The sequence below is a fragment of the Saimiri boliviensis genome, chromosome 20, assembly GCF_048565385.1.
Source record: "Saimiri boliviensis isolate mSaiBol1 chromosome 20, mSaiBol1.pri, whole genome shotgun sequence".
Taxonomy (NCBI): domain Eukaryota; kingdom Metazoa; phylum Chordata; class Mammalia; order Primates; family Cebidae; genus Saimiri; species Saimiri boliviensis.
Genome location: NC_133468.1, coordinates 14,146,570 through 14,168,721, shown reverse-complemented (window position 1 = coordinate 14,168,721; position 22,152 = coordinate 14,146,570). Strand labels below are relative to the sequence as shown.

General features: G+C 45.4%; 1 protein-coding gene and 1 long non-coding RNA gene across 3 annotated transcripts in view; both read right to left on the bottom strand.

Annotated features, from left to right (window-relative positions):
- Nucleotides 1-22,152, bottom strand: part of SLIT3 (slit guidance ligand 3) — a 627,330-nt gene that overhangs the window by 410,405 nt on the left and 194,773 nt on the right. The window lies entirely within an intron of this gene.
- LOC141582469 (uncharacterized) overlaps nucleotides 1-22,152 on the bottom strand; it is a 101,233-nt gene that overhangs the window by 47,246 nt on the left and 31,835 nt on the right. Inside the window, exon 2 of the long non-coding RNA XR_012515322.1 lies at nucleotides 1-22,152. This exon is cut by the window's left edge and continues 47,246 nt beyond it; it is cut by the window's right edge and continues 25,166 nt beyond it. This is a non-coding gene — a long non-coding RNA (uncharacterized LOC141582469).

Here is a 22,152-nt window from a genome sequence, read left to right as displayed (position 1 = left end):
GAATAACCCCCAAATTTATTTAAAAAAATTATCCCAGACCCGTGCTTTGCTCTTTTACATACACCATCTCACGTACTCTTCACAGCAACACTCAGATGGCATTAGCAGCCCCGTTCTCCATTTGAGAAAACTGAAGCACAGAGAGGCTAAGTGGTTTGCCCAGGCCCACACAGCTGGGTTGTTGCTGAGCCAGCATTTAAAACCAGGTCAGCCTGACTCCAGAGACCCACACACCATAACACTGAGTGACATCGTGCATATTCGTTATCCCATTTAACACAGACAATTCTCTGAGATCCTTATTACTAGCACATTTTGCAGATAAGAAAAATTCAGAGAAGTATAGCAACAGGCAGTAAGTGTCCTTAGCTGGGACTCCACGGCCCGTGGCCATGCCGGCAAAACAATCCTTGAGTGGGAACCATGTGGAAGCCACACCAAACCAACCCCTGCTTTCCACACTGAGTCTAAAGCCCTCAGCTTTTTCTATTTTCCCATCATACCGCCAATGAAACTCACAGACATTGAAGACACACGGCTCATATATTATGCTTTGATTGTGTTTTTTAACCCACAGAGCTTCCTGTTTAAGTTGCTGGCCAAAGGCCCAGTTACGATTATGTTGGAGTAATTTTTTAAAATATCATATGCCTTACTTAGTTTCAGAAGAGTAATGAGATAGCTTCTTTAAAAAATAACACACACAGCCACCTCCACCAACTAAATTGTCAACTCCTCAAGGGTTGGATGTTTGTCTGTTTCCTCTTTGATTCCCACTCTTTCCACCCCAATGCCTGGATTTTGAAAAGCACCTGTTTGTATATGTGTGTCTCTTTCTCTACCTAGCTACCTACCTACCTACCTACCTGAATCATGTAGAATTGTAGAAATGACTGCACCAGAGCCGAAAGATTAACAGTTATCACAACTTGCCATTTTCTTTCTTTCTTTTTTTTTTTTTTGAGATGGAGTCTTGCTCTTGTCACACAGGCTGGAGTGCAGTGGCGTGATCTTGGCCCACTGAAACCTCCGCCTCCTGGGTTCAAGCAATTATCCTGCCTCAACCTCCCTGAGTAGCTGGGACTCCAGGCACACATCCCCTTGCCCAGCTAATTTTTATTTTGTATTTTTAGGAGGGGGTTTTCACCATGTTGGCCAGGCTGGGCTCAAACACTTGACCTCAGGTGATCTGCCCGCCTCAGCCTCCTAAAGTGCTGGGATTACAGGCAGGAGCCACTGTGCCCAGCCCACAATTTGCCATGTAATTGGTTTAGCACATCCTGCCAACCATGAAGAGAAGAAAAATAATAAATGAAGATGTAATGTTAATACTTCTTGTTTGTAAGAGTCATTGTTTATCTTTTGACCATGACTGGTACCTTATATCAGCAAAAGGAGTATGTGACGTCATACTCCTTTTGGCTAAGTTTATCCCTGCTCCTTCTCTGCCTCAGTAACACCACTCACACATTGACAAATGTGTTCTCAGCAGTTCAATACAGGGCAAAGCCACAATTTGAACTTATGCATCTTTTTTACAGCTGCAAAGCAGATAAAGCAATTCAGATCACAGAATCTGAAACACTAATCTTTATTAAATCCCTACCATATGTAACATATCTTAATCAAAATAAGAATTTGGTCTTTTTAAGTTGCTGGTGAGAAGAAACATAATTACTCAATACAATTTGGGAGCTAACTGGTCACGCCGGAAGAGGAATGGATCACGTCAAGGCCCCAAACTAACTTCATTGTTGACTCTATTTCTATTTGCACTAACAGATATTTGCATTTACTTGTCAAATACATTTGGAAATCTAGATACATGTGTGAATATACACACAGGGGTAGAAGGATATATACCTGTTCCCTCAATAGAATAGAGTCATACAAAGACTCCCTAGGTAACTAGGACCTCAAAGCTTTACTGGTCCAACATCTCCCCTCCCCTCCAAAGCACACACACCTGAAAGTGAAATGGGGCGTTAGCAGGCGGGGGCAGAAGAGATCAACACCATTTCAGGCTCAGAACTTCTTGCAACAGGTGAATGGGGTTGAGAGCTATCAACACGCCTTAGTTAAACTTAACACAATCCCAAACTGATGAGATTGGGGTTGCAAACTGGCAAACAGGAAATTGTCCCTGTGATCTCCTGCTCTTCAAAGGGGAGCCTCTCCAGCATGTGTGTTTGTCAGTTCAGAGTTTAATTAGCCATCTATATGCACTCAATCTGAGCTCAGCGGGGAAGACCAAACACTGTCAGGGCTGCAGTCAGCCATCACAGGCCTCTGGGTGGCACACAGCGTGGCTCGCAGCTGTCCACCAAGGAGCTGGCATGCCAGCACCCTCTGGGATTGCTCCTTCCTCTTCCCAATTCTCAGCGCCCCAGCGGGTGACCTGGAGTTCTTCCTGTTTGTCTGGCAATTAAAGAGGCAAAGCTCACTAGGGGCTACTCGGAATACCCACCTGGAGCAACCTGTCCCTCCTGGTTAGCTCTGTTGCCTTTCTTAATAAACCTGCTCTCTCACAAGCCCTGTACCTCGCTTCCTCTGCCTGCTACTCTCTTCTCTTGGAGGCCACTCTTCACCTTACCAGTGACCAGGATCATGGCTGGCATTTTCCAAAAGTGTGCTTGTTTGAGTGTAAGAATCAAAGACAAGAATCCCGCAATCCTCAACTCTTGTTTCAGTTTGGCCGAGGGCGGGCCATTAGAGACTCCTAGACCATACAGTGCCAGAGGGCACAGCCTTGCAGCCTCGGCTCCCTCACACACACCTCTGTTGGTTGACTCCAACAGTATTTAAGAGGAAAAAAAAGAGAAAGGAAGCCATAGCTTACATTCCAAAATTGGGATATTTCTTTTCTTTTTTTGAGAAGGAGTTTCGCTCTTGTCACCCAGGCTGGGATGCAATGACACGATCTCCGCTCACTACAACCTCCGCCTCCCGCGTACAAGGGATTCTCCTGTCTCAGCCTTCCAAGTAGCTCGGATTACAGGCATGCATCACCACGCTTGGCTATTTTGTTTTTTTTGTTTTTGTATTTAGTAGAGAGGAGGTTTCACTATGTTAGTCAGGCTGGTCTCGAATGCCTGACCTCAGGTGATCCACTGCCTAGGCCTCCCAAAGTGCTGGGATTAGAGGCGTGTCACTGCACCTGGCCTCAAAATTGGAATATGTCACACATGAAATCAGATGTTCAGTTTCTTTTGAAAACAGAAACAAAACAGAAGCTGTAGCAACACTGGGTCCATACTCCTGGGTGACAAAATTGGTCCTGAACAGAGCAGGGCTTTCCTCTTTCAGGGGCAGGCCACTGCATGCTGTTAGATGGGTTGCGCCTGCTGAAGGGGGCCCAGAGGGGCTCAAATCAAAGCTGGGCCAAGTTGCTTCCACTGAGAGGAAGGGGCCTCTTTTCGTAATCCACACAAAGGTTCTCATGGGCCAGGGGAGCCCAGTTCCCTCCACTGGCCATCTAACCAACCTCACCCATTCATGTTACCCGTGTCTCCCAGCAGGAGTGTCTAATCCCTGCCACAGGCACCAACAACCTACATAGCTATAAACTTTTTACAAGTTCAACAGCACCAACACACGGAGGAGATTCCTACCGGGTTACCATCCACATCCAATTTTCTGTAGCCCCCCAGTTTCTTGCTTCCTTAAATTCAGCCTTCCAACTTCTGCTGGGGTTTGCTTGCTTCCTGGGCTCCTGGAAAAATACACAATCTGACTCTCAGAGCCAGAGCAGGTCGGCTGGAAACACGTGTGTTATTACACCGCTGAGTTATAAAGAATGAGAACGGCTGGTCCAATTTCTTTGTGGAGCAGCCTGCCGTCTCTGAGGCTGTCAGCAACCTTGGGCTTCTGCTTTTATGACATCTTCTGACCCAGTGAGCAGACCTGGGCAATAAAATTGCAAATCATTCCAGCAGTCACTTCATCCCACTGAAATTGCTTCAACTAACACAGCACTAAAGGGGGGTGGGAGGAGTTATTCTCTCTGGTCTTGCTCTACCCAAAGATAACCTGTTTTAATTGTCCAGATCCACCCCAATTCCCTAAATCCAGGCCACATGCATGGCTGTTTAATGAAATGGAAATAAGAAGGAGGTTGCCACTGTGAATCAGAACAGTTTGGTGTCAATACCCAAACCCAACACAGCCTGCCCCAGCTCGGCAAGACAAATCATAGTCTCGAAGGGACCAGCCAGCGACATGTAACGTGTGCACTCCATCCTCTCTCATTTCTGGAGTAACGAAAGGTCCATGAGTCCATGAAAATTCCTTCTGTGATACTGAGGGCTGGACAGACAGCGTGCAAACCACAGGCAGAAATGACATGGGCGTTGCTAGGCAGCCCCATCTTGCCACCTTTCAGAGCTGGCCCAATGCTGCTGTCTTTGACCTCCAGTTGACTGTCACAGAGCACCAGCCTGCAGCGCCGAGAGTCAGCAGCACCCTTTACTCCATAGGAGGGCTCCCAAAATCACTTTTCGGAGGCCCTCATTTTCGCTACAGCCAGCTTCCTCAGCGGAAGTGCCAACCCTCCCCTAAAGCCAACAGCCTCTCCTCACAGCCCTAAGGTGTCCTTCAAAAGCTGTAGCAGCCTATATAATCGATTTTTATTCTCCTGTGTGAATGGTCAAGGCCAAAAGACACAACATCTCTCTTTTTTCTTTTTAAAGAGTGTAGAGGTTACACAGGCTAACCACGCCATTTTACACATGAACAAAATATAAGTGACTTGCAAGAGGGCACGCAGCAGGGATCAGAACCCAGGAACCGGCAGCCACTATTCTAAGTTCTGAAAGTGTGTGGGTGAATCAATTGTTTGGCTCTCAGAATGATTTTTCTTTAAAGGTTTTGACAAGTGTTGGCCAGACTCCCAGCCCACAGGTACCTAACTAGTTAACGCTTGTGATCTCGAATATAACACCGTTGGGATTCCTTTATCTATTTCTAATTGGTGGTTGAACAGTTCAGCCTGAAAATTCATTTGTAAAGAAAACATATGAATTATATGCAGCCTGACTAAAAATAAAAGAATGCACATTAGAACCATTCAGAGACGGTATTTTTTTCCCTTGATTTCACATAGAGCAAGGATGAAATTTTAAAAGTCATCACACTGATGCCAATATTAGCATGGGTTCAGTCAGGCTGGACCTCTTAACTCCTGCTGGTGAGAATAAAAATTTGTGCGCAAACTTTCTGAAAGCAGTTTGGTAACATGGGTCAAGTGTCCTCAGAATGCCCTTGTCCCTTGACCCTTAATTTATCTCCAGAAAATCTGGAATGTGGACAAAGGTTCAGGCCCAAATGTCCATTTCAGCACTGCTGGTGTAATTAACTATGCCCTTGACTGCCTTCTAACAAGGAGACACCAAAGGAGAAGTCTTTATTGGACAGGATGAAGGTGTGAGAATGCAAGTTTGGGAAGCTAAGAAGCTGTTCTGCATAAAAGGAAAGGGCTGAAGATCAGTGCTATGCAAAGTATGGTCCAAAAGCTAGAGTCTGTCCTGCAAGTACTAGCCAGCAGTAAGAATCAGCAATACTGCAATTGAGTAAATATTTAGAAGCCTGACATCTTGTACCCTCCTGGCATGCTATTTTGTATTTCACAACAAAGCAAAGCAAAACAAAACAACAAAACGACTTGGCTTCTTCCCTCCGATAGTTTGCAAAGCACTATCTGCTAGAGAGACATCCTAGGGGAGCTGGCTGTGGCGGGAGAGGAGAAGACAGAGTCCAGGACAAGGTGAGTGGGGTGGAGGACAGAATGGTCTAGTGGAGATCTTCAAATACACGCTGTGAGGTTGGTAATGCTGCCATCTCTCGGGTGGGCCTAGGGTATTTGTGGGAAAATCTCTATTGCCAGCTGTTGATTTCTGGAGCTGGGCTCACTTTGTAGGGATGTGAGGCCGTGCTTTCTCCTGTTGCTTTAAGAGAAAAGTGAGGTCAGGACTAAGACTGCACTCCTGGCCTCAAAACATTTGGGGAGTGTTATTTCAATGCATAATTGGGAACTACCTATGTGCCTAACATGAGGGGGATGGTTAGCTAAGGCGTGGTGCAGACACCATAGAATACCATATGATCATCTCAAATAGTTTCAAAAAGCTTTTAATAACATGGAACAATGATCTCAGTACGTTTTTTATTAAATGAAAACCCAGAAAACCAGCAAAGGCTTTTATAGTATAGTTACAACCAATTAAAAAAAAAAAAGAAAAAACATTGCCTATCAAAAAGTCAAAGGAAATAGGCCAAAATGCTGGTAGTGAATGGTGACATCATAAGTGACGTTTTTCTACTTTCTTTCTACTTTCTGTATTTTGTATAATTTTCACAGGGAGGAATGTATCCCTTTGATAAAAAATAAGTGTTAGTGAAAGGAAAACAAACTGCTCTGTAGACCGACGAACTGAGTTGTAACTTGGCATCCCCCTACTTTCCCTCATTCTCTTTATCCTGCTACCACCCTGTTTTCTCTGGACCACCTATAGGCCAGGACTTTTTCCACTTCTAGAAAATGGGCACAGTGGAGGCAGGAGGGCAGAGGTGTCCCTAGCTGCCAACATCTTACAACTCTCTGCATGGGAGCCATTCCCTACCACTGTTTTCTTGGTCAGTTACTCTCCAGAGTCTCTAAAGTAGGAAACAAAGGACAATTGCTTTGGAGAAGGTGGGGACTGAGCAGCTCTATCTCCTGCAGTGTCTGGGCTGGCTGTTTGGTTTGCATTTGTAAATAAGCCTATCCTGCCCCCTAAGTTGGTCTCATCTTAGCCAGGTGGTTCACGGTGTTGCAGAAGACACAATGCGTATTACAAAGGGTCCATCGGGGAGTCTGCAAAATGCCGAGATCCCTACTGCTTCCTACTCCCCTGTCAAAGTTAGTTTTTCCTTGGAAGAAGCTATTTATTTATTTTTTTGCCACAACAACAGCAACAATAACGAAACAGCAACAACAGCAATGACAAGGAAAACAATTGGCCTGAGAACAGCAAACCCAAAGAGAATCACAGCATAAAACCCTTTCCATGGTAACAGCATTTCTGAGCCAGGGATTTACAACTAGCCCAGGAGTGAGCAAGACTGGTCAGAGGAATGCAGTATGGAGAGACTGATAATTACATCAAACCACAACTTGGGGCAAGGGTCTTTCCAAGAATCAGACTGAGCACTGGCTGCTCCACCTGGCTGTGCATCCAAATCTCCAAGGAGCTTTGAGGAATATAGATTCCAGGCCCTTCTTCAGGACAGCTGACTCTGGCTGAGCATGGTGCCTCATGCCTGTAATCCCAGCACTCTAAAAGGCAGAGGCAGGCAGATCACTTGAGGCCAGGAGTTCGTGACCAGCCTGGCCAACATGGCAAAACCCCATTTCTACTAAAAATACAAAAATAAGCAAAGCATGCTGACATGCACCTGTAGGTCCCAGCTGCTTGGGAGGCTGATGCAGGAGAATCTCTTGAATCCAAGAGGCGGAGGTTGCAGTAAGCCAAGATTGTACCACTACACTCCAGCCTGGGAGACAGAGTGAGACCCCCATCTCAAAAAAAAAAAAAAAAAAAAAAAAAGTAGTGCTGACTCTGATTACGCGAGTGCTAAAGTGCTAACAAGGAAATGTAGGACCCCTTCCCAGCCACAGCCTGCTTCATCCTTTATGCTGGCTATCCACCAATGCACGCAAAGACCTCTTTGGGAGGTGGAGGGTGACAGGTCCCTTTGTGTGGAAACTTCTAGAAACCTCTTCCTGCCGTCTAAAGCCTGAGGTTCTCTTGCATGGCTTCTGTTTCCACCACATGCTATTTTTTTTTTTTTGGAAATGGAGTCTCGCTCTGTCACCCAGGCTGGAGTGCAGTGGAGCAATCTTGGCTCACTGAAACCTCCACCTCTCGTGTAAAAGCAATTCTCCTGTTTCAGCCACCCAAGTAGCTGGGGCTACAGGCACCCGTGACCACACCCCGTTATTTTTGTACTTTTAGTAGAGACACAGTTTCACCATATTGATCAGGCTGGACTAGAACTCCTGACCTCAGGTGTTCCACCCACCTTGGCCTCTCAAAGTGCTGGGATTACAGGTATGAATCACCGTACCCAGCCTACTTCATTTCTTGAAAATAAAACTGGCTGTTCAAACTCTACAGCAGGGTTGGCAAAAGTGCTGTCTGCCCCTGTTCTCTTGCGGACCAGCTAAGGCCTGTCTTAGGCAGCTATTAGCCGGAAATGTATTCCCTTCTGCTCCAAGCAAACAATACCATTTGACTCCTTTTCCCAAACTGAAATCCCGTGCACTCTCTGCCTACACTCTGTCCCCCTAGTGGTGTGAATCTTTCACTCTGGCTGTGGGTGCTCCAGTCACACTGACCTTTCAGACCCTGGAGAGCTCTGCAACTCAGTTCTCGGCAAACATCACCACCTCAGGGAGCCTACAGACCTTCCATCCTAGACCAAACGTCCCATCACTGTACTGCTCTACGGATGTAGCATTTCCCCTTCACACACTTGCCAGTGTTTGTAGCCATGGGTTTACTTGAGTGATAAGTTTCTTAGTGTCTTTTCCATTTGGCTGAGGGTTCCACAGAGGTAGGAGCTGTGTGGCTCACCACTGTAACTGTTGACACAATCATCCTTCCTACCCTAGGCTACATCCTTGAATCTCAGCTCAGACATGGCATCATTCAGGGTCCTACCAACAAAATCGAAACCACTTCAGGTATTTCCTACAGTGAGAATTTAATGCAGGGGAGTTATGCATGCAAGTGATAAGAGAACTGAGAGATCAACCCAGGATGCTCAGACATCCCATTGATAAGCAACATCAGGGAGCTATTCCCACCTGTGGGCTAGAGGGACAAAGGGAACGGGTGATGTTATAGAGCCCAGGGGCCTATCTGGCAGGAGATGGAAATACCGTGGTGACACAGCCACTTCCAGAGAGGCTGTCAAAACAAACAAACAAAAAAAAGGGTGAAGGGGAGGAGGGAGGGAAAAAAAGCAGAGAAGAAGGACAAATAATAACAACACTTTGCTTCTCCCTCCTAGTGCCTCCACCACCAGTCTTCTATGAATGACTCCCCTTGTCAGGGCCCTGATGGAAGCCAGCTGACATGCAAGCCTAGGAACTGCAGCCTGCAGAGATCAACAACCCCACAGAGACACAGAGCAGGGCCGGGAAAGAAAGAAGAATGAGTCTCAGCAAACAGCTCAGCATTGGCAGGCCTTGTCCTCCAGGAAGCCTTTCCCGCTCCACCTCAGGCTAGAACAGGAGCCTCGGTAGGCTGACCGATGGCCTCCCAAAAATGGTCCCTCCTTAAAACCTCGGAATATTACCTTATATGACAAAAGATGTGACTAAAATATGTTAAGAATCTTGAGAGGCTGAAGCTGGGTTTTCTAGATGCGTTTTAACAGCCATTCCAAGTGTTCTTATGAGACAGAGTAGAGGAAGACAGCCACACAGAAGAAAAGATGATGTGAAGACAAGATGGAGGCGGGATAGAGGTGATGCCACCACAAGCTAAGGAATGCTGGCAGCTGCGGGAAGCTGGAAGAGATAGGAACAAATTCTCTGCTAGAGCCTCCAGAGGGACTACAATCCTGTCCACGTCTTGATTTCAGAAGTGTGGCCTCCAGAACTGTGACAGAACACGTGTCTGTTGTTTTAAGCTACAAGTTTATGTACTGTGCCCCTCCATTGTGTTCCCAAAACAGCACCCCCTGCTTCTGTCCCGTGCCCATTGTCCCTTTGCACTGAAGCAGCTTATGGCACTGTCTTATCTGTCTTTCTAGGCTGACCTCCTTCAGGGCAGAATTATATCTTGGAGAGACTGTGCCCTAGATCTCTGTGACTGGTATATCATGGATGACAAATATTAACTTGACTTTAGGTTTTAAGTCACACCTGATCTTTGATCTCTTATTTCTTCATGTTGCGCAAATGAAGAAGTTAACATATTCTAATATTTCTAGCTAACTAGGTGGACTCCACACTGCGCATCTCCCTACCCTAAAATATTAGCCAGCCCTTACCTCCCAAGGCCCTGGAAGGGACACACTTTTGCTTTAGGTGGCAAAAAATGCAGCGCTCCCAATGGCATTGTTGGTCCCATTCAACCTGTAATCCCTGAAAATAAGAGGGAGCCATGGGGAAAAAGGCACCTCTTCCATCCTGCTTTTCTCTTGAGTCATGCAACTCATGGCCATGGGCCAGGTCAAAGCTCCTCTGGAGTCCCCTGTGTTAACAAGCTGGAAGCTAAACAGCACACTGTTGTACAGCATTTTTCTGAGTAGTTAATTAATGAAAGGATAAGCTACCTTGACAATCACTGAAGCAAGCAGCCTCACCGTGCAGTCATCAAGAGGAATGAGATTAGTTTCCAGGGAGACCATGGGGGAATGACAAGGAGGGCAGGCTTGATGGGGCTCATGGTTTCCTCCGGCTGCTCCTTGCCTGGCCCTCCTTCTCCCCACAGTGCAAGCAGACGTGTGCAAAGCCTTGTGGCGAAGCTGGACTGGCCTGATAATCAGTTATCACCCAGTGCTCTGAACAGATTTAGAGTCTGCTCACAGATGGCATGGGCTGGGCCAAGGGCCTTCTGGAAATCACATTGCCTAAGGTTGACAGCCTGGGATGATAATGTGTTCCAGAAATCACTGAGAGGCCCAGAAAAAAATGATCCTGGGTGGGCAACGGTGGCTCACGCCTGTAAACCCAGCACCTTGGGAGGCCGAGGTGTGTGGATCACCTGAGGTCAGGAGTTTGAGACCACCATGGCCAACATGGTGACATCCCGTCTCTACTAAAAAATATAAATATTAACCAGGCATACTGGCGGACACCTATAATCCCAGGTACTTTGGAGGCGGGGGCAGGAGAATCGGTTAAATCTGAGAGGTGGAGGTTGCAGTGAGCCGAGATTGTGCCATTGCACTTCAGCCTGAGTGACAAAAGTGAAACTCCATTTCCAAAAAAAAAAAAAAAAAAAATACCTCAGAGGTAGGCGGGGTTGGTCAAATCACAGATTGGGATTGACCCGCAGAGTGAAAGAGGACCATGGACGGTGAGTAGACGGCCATGAGGAGTGGCAATGTTTCTGGGAAAGGTCATATGGAGCAGAGTGGAGATGTGCCATTCTATTCTATTCCATTGTATTCCATCCAATCCCATTTTTATTCTTGCTACCCAAGTCTCAGTAATGGGAGGCGTAGTCTACCCTCCACTCTGCAAGCCAAAATGGTCAGGTCCTCACTTTCCCAGTCGCCTCTGTAGCCAGGGTGCCAGCGTGTGACCTAGGCTCAGCCAATCAGACACACTAGCCTGAAATTTCGAATCTGGAGCTTTTGGTGAAAAAGCAGTGTCTGTTGGCATGCACAAGTCTTGCAGAGATGGCAGCGCAGTCCATTTCTGGGGCAGAAGTGCTGGAGTGAGTTGTGCACGTCCAGGGCCAGCATCCAGGGGTGGCGGTGGCCTTCTCTCCATCCTATCCCTTTGGGGTCTTGATGTACCCACTCCCTTTCTTCCCATCCCTGTCGTGAGCCCAAATCTTCAGATCTCTGGCAATTCTGATACCTACCTGATTCATTTTTTTATACATCAATTTGCCATCTCCATCAGCTAGTATGGGATTATATCCCTTAGAACTATTATGCTGACCTGACCCAGCGTGTGTAGCGGCTTATTTCTAAGGGGATACAGAACTGCAGACAGCCTGTTGTGCTTTAACCAGAGCTGAGTTCTGGAAAATGATTTTCAGTGTTTTTATTTCTGTCACAAAACAATAGATTGGATATACTTGTCAGGCCTCTTTGTGGTGCAAGTGACAGAAACTGGTTTAACAACAATGGCAATTTATTTATAACTGCAAATTATGAGGGTTAACAGGACCCAGGCGCAGCCCGATCTGGTGAGGTGAGTATCAACAACTCATCTCTCTTGCTTTCCTCTTTACTGATTTCATTCTTAGGTGGGCTCTAGTCATGACTGGTTTCCTGCTTCTCCAGGATTGTACCTTACCAGCTTAGCAATTATTGTAGGTTAAAGAAAACCCTTTTCTCCCAAAAGGTCCAGCAAAATTCTGGAACTGATTATAATTGGGCAAACTGGAGCCAGGATTTGAGTCCAGTAAATCTATACCTTGTATTCTTTTTGTTAATTTAACTTAATATTCAAAAGAACCCAATGAGGTCATGGGGCAGGGGCTTGCGGTGGGGTGGGAGGGGGGAGTTTGGGAGATAGAAGCTGATTGGCCCAGGGCTGGCTTGTGCTTCCGGGTGGAGTTGATCATTCCTGAAATGTTCTCAGATTTCACTGCAGATCCTACAACACTTCCTGCTCCAACTTACGGGAAGTAGAACTGTGCAACAGAGTAGCTCATGGGTTTTAGTCTTTGTTTTTATAATAATATATTATTGTTAGAATTTATTTGCATCCCCCATTAGTTGTGCCACATATGAGCCAGGCTATTGATTAGAAGCTGATGCTCCACTCATTCCTTTCTCTAAAAAAAGTTATCTTGCAGTAAAAGTGATCAAGACTGATCTTATAAGGATGCCCTTGAACAAGCCGTATGCATTTTTTATTCAAGTAAAAATTATTAATTTTTAAAAAGTGTACCAAGAATAGAAGTAATATCTAAAGAGAATACCTTTCTCCCTACCTGATGTTTATTAAGAGTATAGTATGTTCATGGTACTGTTATAAGCCTTTCCTATCTGTGGACTCACATCGTGGTCCTAACAATACTATGAAGCAGGAATGAATGTTAATCCCATTTATAGATGAAAGAACTGAAAAACAGGAATATAAATAAATTGGTCCAAGATCACACAGCTAATAAATGCTGGAGCCAGAATTTGAGCCTCTATTGTTTTCATTAATATTCAAAAGATACAAATGAGGTCATTACTATTCCTATTTTACAGATGAGGAAAGAGAGGCTCATGAAGTTAAACCATGTGTCCAAGGTCACAGCGCTAATAATGACTTTGCGCCAGAATTCCAACCCAAATTGTTTTTCAAAGCTACAGCCCAGGCCAGGTGCTCACACCTGTAATCCCAGCAGTTTGGGAGGCCGAGTCAAGTGGATCACCTGAAGTCAGGAGTTTGAGACCAGCCTGACCAACATGGTGAAACCCTGTCTCTACTAAAAATACAAAAATTAGCCAGGCGTTGGGCCACACACCTGTAATCCCAGCTACTTAGGAGGCTGAGGCAGAAGAATCGCTTGAACCCAGGAGGCGGAGGTTGTAGTGAGCTGAGATTGCATAATTGCACTCCAGCCTGGGTGAGAGAACAAGACTCCATTTCAAAAAAAAAAATTAGCTGGGTGTGGTGTTGTGCACCTATAGTCCCAGCTACTAAGGAGGCTAAGGCAGGAGAATCGCTTGAGCCTAGGAGACAGAGGCTGTAATGAGTTGAAATTGTGCCACTGCACTCCAGCAGGGGCAAAAGAGCAAGACTCCATCTCAAAACAAAACAAAAATTACAGCCCTTATCTACTTACTATGCCCCCGCCAAATGTACTACAAATCCAATGTGGGCAGAATGGAATGCTGACACACCAAGGTGTGAAGAATCATTGCTTAAGGACAGAAGTTGGGAAACTGGCCCTAACCTGCCACTGCTTTGTAAATAAAGCTTTATTAGAACACAACCATTTTTATTCATTGATTTACTGTCTACAGTTGCATTTGCATCACAACAGCGATGCTGAGTGGCTGTGACAGAGACCACATGTCCTGCTAAACCTACAATATTTACTATCTGGCACTTCATAGAAACAGCTTGCTGACGCATCCCTGCCTGGGGAGGACCCAGGATGGCTCATGACTCACTGATACCACCTTAAACCACAGACACCAGGAGAAGGACAAGAAATGACTCTGCTTCCCTAGCAACTAGTCAAATACATGAAGTTTGAAAGTAATCTCTGTAGTTTTAAAACTTTATCTCCCTGCCCTACTTCCCATTTCTGCCAAGTATTCCTATCAAGGCACACCCTGTTTCAATCAAAATTCCCTGATCTAGCCATTTAGTTTCTTCTTATTCATTGTATAACTACTGCTCATCCCGAGAAACACATGTAAATTCTCTTCCATCTGAACTGATTGCCTAATGTTAAAAATATGAATGCAGAGTCATCTTGCACCAAAAACCACATCTGACTGGCAGTTTTACATGTTATGGCAGCTCTTTTAGAAGCAGGCATTTCCCCCCTGGCCCCCCAACCACGAAAAAAAAAAAAAAAACCCAAATTCAACTGTCCAGGCAGTTTTAGGAATCCTTGAGAAGTGTAACAAGTTCTCTGGTCCCCTCTCCTATTAGGACATACTCTGAAAAAATTAAAAACTAAAGTGTGGGGGTATTGAGAAGAGTAAAGGCCCCTCCCCTGAGTCTGGCAGGCCACCTGGTGGCCAGGGCTCTGTCCAGTCTTCCTGTAAGCATCCTTGGCCTTCCAACCTGCTGTCTCTCTTGGGAGTGGCCCACTGTGGCATCAGGTGTAGCTCTTTAAGTCCCCAGGGGCCCTCTACTGTGATAAATGACTTCCCTCCCATGCGCTGCCTTTTCCTGCCTTCAATAGGCCACACCAGTCTGTGTCAAGTGGCCTCACTGCCTTTCCAGCCCACCATTGATTAGCGCTTGTTATTCCTTGACATCACATTCCTACGCCATCACGGAAACCTACCAGAATGACACCCATCCTTCAACCTCCTGCCCAAATATCTCACATTTTACGAACAATACTTTTCAAAACAATTTTAATTATGTATGTACATGAATGCATTCTTCTGATCATAATGCATTCTGTGAAAGTACTGCAGACAGTGCTGAAGTCTCTATTGACAAAAACCTCTAAGCTCCACTCCTCACTTAAGGCAAGACAAGCATTGTCTGCCCATTGCATATTTCTCCGGCGTCCCTTCTACGTATTTTAATATTTACATATGCAGTGGGAGAAAATATACAATATGTTTTGCACATTTTACACAAATGGTAACATCTTTGCCTTTTTCACTCAACAATCACTACACAATGTAGATAGAATGCATTCTTTTCCACTGCCATGGTGCGAGTATAGCATTCCTCTTGTGATTAACACTTAGATTGTTTCCAGCTATTTGAGAGCAAAATAATGATGTTATAAACATCCTTGTCTATGACTCCTTGTGTACCTGTGTGTTTCTCCAAGGTAGATTATATGTGATTTATTGTTTTCTAATTGTTCAGAGCAGGAGTTGGCAAATGTTTTTCTGTAAAGGGCCAGATAGTAAATATTTTAGGCTCTTCAAGTCTTAAAGTCTCTTTCACAACTACCAAACTCTGCCCTTGCAGCTTAAAAGCAGCCATAGATATGTAAATGAGTAGGTGTGGCTGTGATTTAATAAAACTTTATTTACGAAAACAGCCACTGGACAGGATTTGGCTCAAAGTCATAGTCTGCTGTCCTTTGGCTTAGAACATACCTTCCAATGAGCACATCCATGTTTTACAGATTAGGGATGTATCTAGGGTATCACACCACAGCACCAATGGCTACTGGTATAATCTGAGCCACTGAAATGTAGCCCGTCGCTATGGGCATGGTCTCATTTAGTCCATTCAACATTCCTATGAAGTAGTAAAATCCACATGCTCATTGTGTCAATCGAAGCTCAGTGATATCAAATATTTCTTTAAGGTCACACAGCTAGTAATGGGTGGAGCTGAGATTCCTCCCAGGTAGCATGACTCCAAACCTGCATTTCAAACCACTATATTACAAAGTCTTCCTGCTGTTAAAGGGAGAAGAGAGTGTAGGCAGGTCAAAAGACAGCTGGTCCATCATTTAAGTCCTGGGTGGTTCGAACAACAATGGTTGTTAGATGGTTCTAGTGGACCATTTCCCCAGGAGTGTGCACAGACAGTTTGTCTGCAATTTCAGGTAACAGAGCTCCTGAGTGCTGCCCATGAACCTCAAGTTAAGATTCCTTGCTAGGACCCATGAGGCTGGGAACCTATCCAGTGTTGAAACACTACTATTTGATATCTCTACCTGAGACATGTACTGTTCCCTGCCTATAGGGCTGAGAAGCTGTGACTTAGAACTCCTCTCTCTGCCAAGAGAGCCTCACTTTTCTTCCCCACTTAGTCCATATTAAGTGTGAGATTTGGTAGTACAGTCTGCTTGTGTTTCACCCAGAAAATAGTGAAAGGAAGATGGACGGATAGATGGGTGGGTAGAGTAGATAAATGGGAAGGAGGAAAGAGAGAGTAAATAAGGGAGGAAGGAAGGAAAGGAGGAGAAGGTAGAAGATAAATGAGAGAAGGGAAGGAGGAGGAAAGGGGAGGAGGAAGAAAGGAAAGGAGGGAAAAAAGAATCCCACTGTGAAATGTAGGTGCATTTTAAAAACTGTATTTATCCAATATGTTTTCACCTTTTTGGGACAGTTTGGGGAACTGTTAAAACTATCAAAGGCAGACTACCGGAGAGATGTTTATTCTGTGAAAAGAGCAGTTACAGGATGATGTCTGCTTAGCAGCCACGTACATCTCTGGCCATAGAGGGTCACTGCAGGAAGCAGTCAGGCACAGCGGCAGTAGCGGGAAGGCTGTCAGGTTGACACTGGTATCTTGGAGCTTGCTCTGGAGACCCTGCCCCCCCACAAACAATGGTCCCAAATGCTGCTCCTCATCTGCCCTTGTTAGGTCCAAACCCTGCTCCCCAGGTACAACTTGGAGGATCAAGTACATTTTCCAGTCCGTTTCATGCTAACTGAAAAGCTGAGACCTGCCAAGGCCTGAGCTTTTAAAAATATAAGTGGGGAACCTCCAGGGGGCCTGAAGCAGGGGCCATTCAAAATGTTTTTAAAAAATTTTTTAAATATACTTGACAAGTGCATTCTTCCCATTTGGGGAAAACCTGTCAGAAAGTATGCCCAGAGCAAAGGGAAACTGACCCTGGGCAAGCTGCCCAGGCCTTCCCAATGGGTATCCCTGGCCCCAGCTTGATTTTATTTCTTTTGGAAAGCAGGCTTCTTCTCACACACAGGGTTTCATGCCTTAGGGTTAATTATTCAGTCACAGATTACTCCAGGAAGAACTTCCCTTTCTGTGGAGCCAAGTGACCAAATGTCTTTCTACAAAAAGAACCTCATCCCTTTTAATGTGGACACCCCATACCCAAATCACACACGTGTGTGTACACACACGAGTATACATGCAACCAGTAACTATGCACAATCATAGGCACGTTTTTGGCCTGGATATGAATCCACTTCTAGTAGATGCTGAAGGTTTTTGCTCCTAAGCCCACAGGGTAAGGAGAGATGATTTTTATGGCCTTAAGCTAGAATCTGAACAAATGCTGATATGCACAGAGGATGCCATTTTATCAGTGGTTCTCCATCTATTCCACACATGGCATGATTCTAGTCAGATGTTCTCAGCTCTGACAATTCTAGAAAGAGAGATGTCGTGTCCAGTTTAGCAGATATGAAAGAGCTCAGCAAGCAAACACAAGATAAGTGGATGAAGTGGCCGACATTGACATGCCCACCTACAAATGTGTCAAATGATACGAGGGTTAAGCATAGACGGTTTCTGACGAAGACGTCATTTGATCACACGTCTCCTTGACTGGACACAGTCATTACAATGGGACAATTGTTCAGGTGCAAGAAGCAGGATTCACATTTTTCCAACCCATTTGTACTGTTCTCTCCCAAAGGAGTATTTCTTGAGAAACCAGAGGAATTCTGCTGATTACATCTCCAGCACAGCCACATTCCAGGGGGTAGGAGGGTCAAACACCTGGGCAAGCGGAAAAAGGCCGAAGCACTGAGATCCCGGGCCAGATCTCAGATGCCTGCATCCTTCCAGCAGCACAAAAGCTCACAGCCTGCCCCTGGTTGCCTGGTGGTTACATCTACCACCTCTACTTGACCTTACAGAAATTCCCTTGAGGATTTAAAGCAAGCATCTTCCCTACCCCAGCCCCTTTCCCCAGCAGTCTGTCATCTCATCTTCATCTGACCTATCCCCTTTCTTGTTTCTGGAGGGATAAAAGAACCTGAGGAAATTCTCTGCTCAGCAAGGAATATGCCTCTCAGGCTGTGGTTTGTGTTTGCATGAAATAGGCAGTTTGCAGGCACAGAAGCCTCCAAGACAGTGGCCTTGCCATACAAACCTGGCAGAACAGTCTCAGGGTATCTCTGGGGACTATTAACCTCATGCTTGTATGACTTGTTCATCACCCATTCAATTGTTCATCATCCCTTAATTCAATGAACGCCTCCTTCCTCCTGGGTCCTATTCCTTCCACGTGCTAGGCCCTGGGGATGCAAACAGAATAACTGACACGTTTAGCATCTACTGTGTGCCCTTCACAGTGCTGGATGTTTTCTGGATTTTATGCCATTTTATTCTCATAACCACCTCTTGATTAGAAATGATGATTATCCCTATTTTACAGACACGACTGTTCAGCCTCTAAGCAGTCACACAGCTGTTAGGTGCTGGAGCTGGGGTTAAAATCCAGGCCATCTGCCTTCCCAGCTCATCCTAGTCCTAACCATGACATGTCCCGACACAGAATGCTGGTCATGACCTCAAGTGTGTGCTCGTGGTGTAGTAGGTGAGGTGGCTAGGTTAGGTGGGGATTACAACACAACGTGACAAGTGCTACCAGAGGGGCATCTAACCCTGCATTAGGGCAAGATGACAGCCATTGCTGCAAGGAGAAGGTAACATCCTAAGGTGTGCCCTGAAGGCAAGGAGGGAATCTGTAGGCTGGAAGAGGCAGACCCAGGTCTACTTATTGGGCTTATTTGAATGAAAGCAGACTGGCCATGAGCCAGAAAAGCAGCTTCTTTCCTGGGGAGCAGACATCAGAGAGAACGACTGGCCTTCAGCTTAGAACCTCTTGTTCTGTTTCACCTCTACTTACCTCATCACCCTGCCAGTCTCTCTCTGGCACTGCGAATGCTGGGGGTAAATGATAAAACAGAGTAGAGCATGTGGCCTATACAAGCAGGTAGGTTCAAGCCTGCAGCAGAACAGAACCAGCAGAGTGAGGAATCCAGTTCGAAGCTAGGAGAGCCTAGGAAGCACGGTGAATGTGGAATCCCCTTAGGCCCAGGGAGACAGTGATAAACACCAAGAGTCAGGGGGGAAGGAGAGGACAGTGAAAAGCCCCGGACTTAACAGTTGGGATCACTACTGGAAAAGTCACATGAAGGATTTGTGAACTTGAGTCAAGTCCTTCAAACTAGACGAGGCTTAGTTTATCTCTTAGTCAAATGGGGAAAATGATTCCCACTTCCCAGGGTCGTTGTAGCACAAATACAAGAGTGGAAGAAAGTGCTTTGTAAATGAAAGCGGGTGAGGAGTTTCCCAGAATAAAGGAGTCAGGAAGCCGGGTCTGTGCTCTCACCTAGGCGCAGGAGAGATTGGTGGCTCAGCCAATGAAAATAATGCTAAGTAATTCCTTCAGATCCTGAGGGCGGGGAGAGTGGGGACACACACAGTAAAAGCATGGTCCACAACCCCAGAGCCTCCATACTAAGTCCGCGGTGCTCCTGTGATCAATCCCAGGCACCTCCATGCTCTCCATCTTTACCAAAGGAGTAGGGATGCCTCACAGTTTAAGAGGCTCATTAGGTTTCTCTGGGGTCACTGGCAGATGACAAGCTGATGCAGGAAAATCCCATCTGTCAACAAACCCTGCTGGCAAGAGAATGCTAGTTGCTGCCTCTCAAAGTGTCTTCCTGTTTTCTTAAAATAAGTAGCCCAGCATGGGAGCCAGAGTGAAAGCTGACCATTGGTGTCCTCCCTGGGCTCATCCTGCCTAGCCGGGTGTGAGTCCTATTTGCTCTGACAAAGGAATAGTGAGTTAATATTGAGCATATTGCATTTCAACCTCAGTGCCATGGGAGGCTGAAATTAGTGTTTTCACTTAGATGGTCTTAGAGAGTAAAGGAAAACTGGTTGTCACCTTCCGAGAAGAAAGCCATGAACATGGGCATCTGGAGGCAATAAGACTTTGGTTTGCTGCACAATATTTAGTTCAGAACAGCCCACGAACATCCTACCCAAGGTCATTACTGAGCCCTTGAATGGTCCCTGTTCAGAGGACAGGATGTGGATCAAGGTGAAGTTTGTTTTCAATGCCCTAGTGCCCTTTAGACCTCCCACCATGGAAACCTGCTCTTGGGAGAGGTCCCCAGTCTCATTTACATTGAAGTGTGCTAAGAGATTACATTCTTACCCCATGAACAGTGTGATAGGAATCTAAGCTTTAACTACTAGAATGGAGATCCTCGACTCTATGAGATCCATGAATGCTCAGACACCTGCTTCCATGACTCCTCGGTCTCCTTGCCTACCTCCTGCTCTCTCAATTCATTCTCCAAATGCAGGCAGAAAGAATGTCCACAAACGGAAATCTACTGATCATTTCATTGCTAAAAAAATCCCTCGATAATCTTGAATCGGCTTCAAGAAAAATGGTTCTTTTTAATGAATCCTGCCACTCGCTACCCCTCTCTGGTCTCAGCATCTGAATGCCACAATATGCTCTGGCGACCCTCACCACAGGGCCTTTGTTGTACATGTTATTCCCCTCTGCTTAGAGTTCTCCATTCTTTTCCCCACTGGTCTAACCTTCTATACCACCATCAAGATTCAGCTTGAGGATTCTCTACTTTTCAGTGGGCTTTTTAAACATCCCCTCTACTCCAGACTGGATAACCCTAGAGATCCTGGCCTTACCCAGGACTGACCATTCGGTGCCACAGTTCTAGACTTATTTGTCTTTTCCAACAGAATGTGAGCTTCTTGAGTGAAGTGATGACCCCTGTCCTACTCACCTTGACCCTGACACCTACCAATGAACATTGATTCCATGAATGAATCCTGTATTCTGGAGAGCAGTCAATTGCCCAGTAGTCCCTGGAAAGTTTTGCCATTGCCTATGTGAAGCTGGCTAAAAGGAAATGTGTGTTGGGGTGGGGATGAGAACAGGGGACATTCCCTCCCTGAAGGGACAGTTGAAATCACTCCCAGCCAATTTGAGGCCACTGAAGCCAAATCTCCTGATTTTTCAAAGAACAGACATTTTTGGATTATATATATCCATATTCATGAATATACAAACAGTCATCCCTCAGTACCTGTGGGGGACTGGTTTCAGAATCCACTCCTAGGACACCAAAATCCATGAATGCTCAAGCCCCTTATATAAAATGGTGCAGTATTTGCACATAACCACCGCACATCCTCTCGCATACATTAAATCATCTCTAGATTACTCATAATATCTAATGCAATGTAAATGCTATGCAAATATTTATATGTATTTTTAAATTTGTATTTTTATATTTTTTCCCAAATATTTTTGATCTGCAGTTGGCTGAAACCATGGATACAGAAGCCGTGGACACAGAGGACAAGTGTGTGTGTGTGTGTGTGTGTGTGTGTGTGTGTGTGTGTGTGTGTTTGTATGTGTGTGTGTGTGTGTGTGTGTGTGTGTGTGTGTGTGTGTAGCTAGAGAAAGGGAGAAAGGAAGAGAGGTATTTTATTAGGAATTGGTTCACATGATTTTCAAGGCTGGACTATCCCAACTTTCCCATATTAGGGAGAGCAAGATGCTTGACTCAGTCTACAGGTTTAAATGTTAATCTCATCCCAAAACATCCTCACAGAAGCACTTGGAATGTTGCCTGACCAAATACCTGGGCATCCTGTAGCTGAGTTGAGCTGACAAACAAATGACAGGTCACCTCTCTTCTAAATCATTGGATTTTAAGCTTGTTTGAACCTTCAGAACCTCCCCCTTGTTTTTCAGACTGAATCTTCCCTACAACCTGACTATGCTAATAAAAATTATAATACTAATAAACAGTCATGGTGACATTTTTGAGTGATTACTTTGTCCAGGCCCTACTCATGGTATTGTACATGCACTAACTCATTTAACCTCCACAGCAATCCTATGAGATAGGCACCATTAATTATTCTTCCCATTTTACAGAGGTGGAAACCAGAGCACACAAAAAGAATAGTTAGATAATATATGCAACATGAAACAGCTCGTAAATAGTGAAAGCTGCCTTTGGACACAAGTAGTGGGATTTTTATTGACCCATCACATTGTATAAAATAGAAAA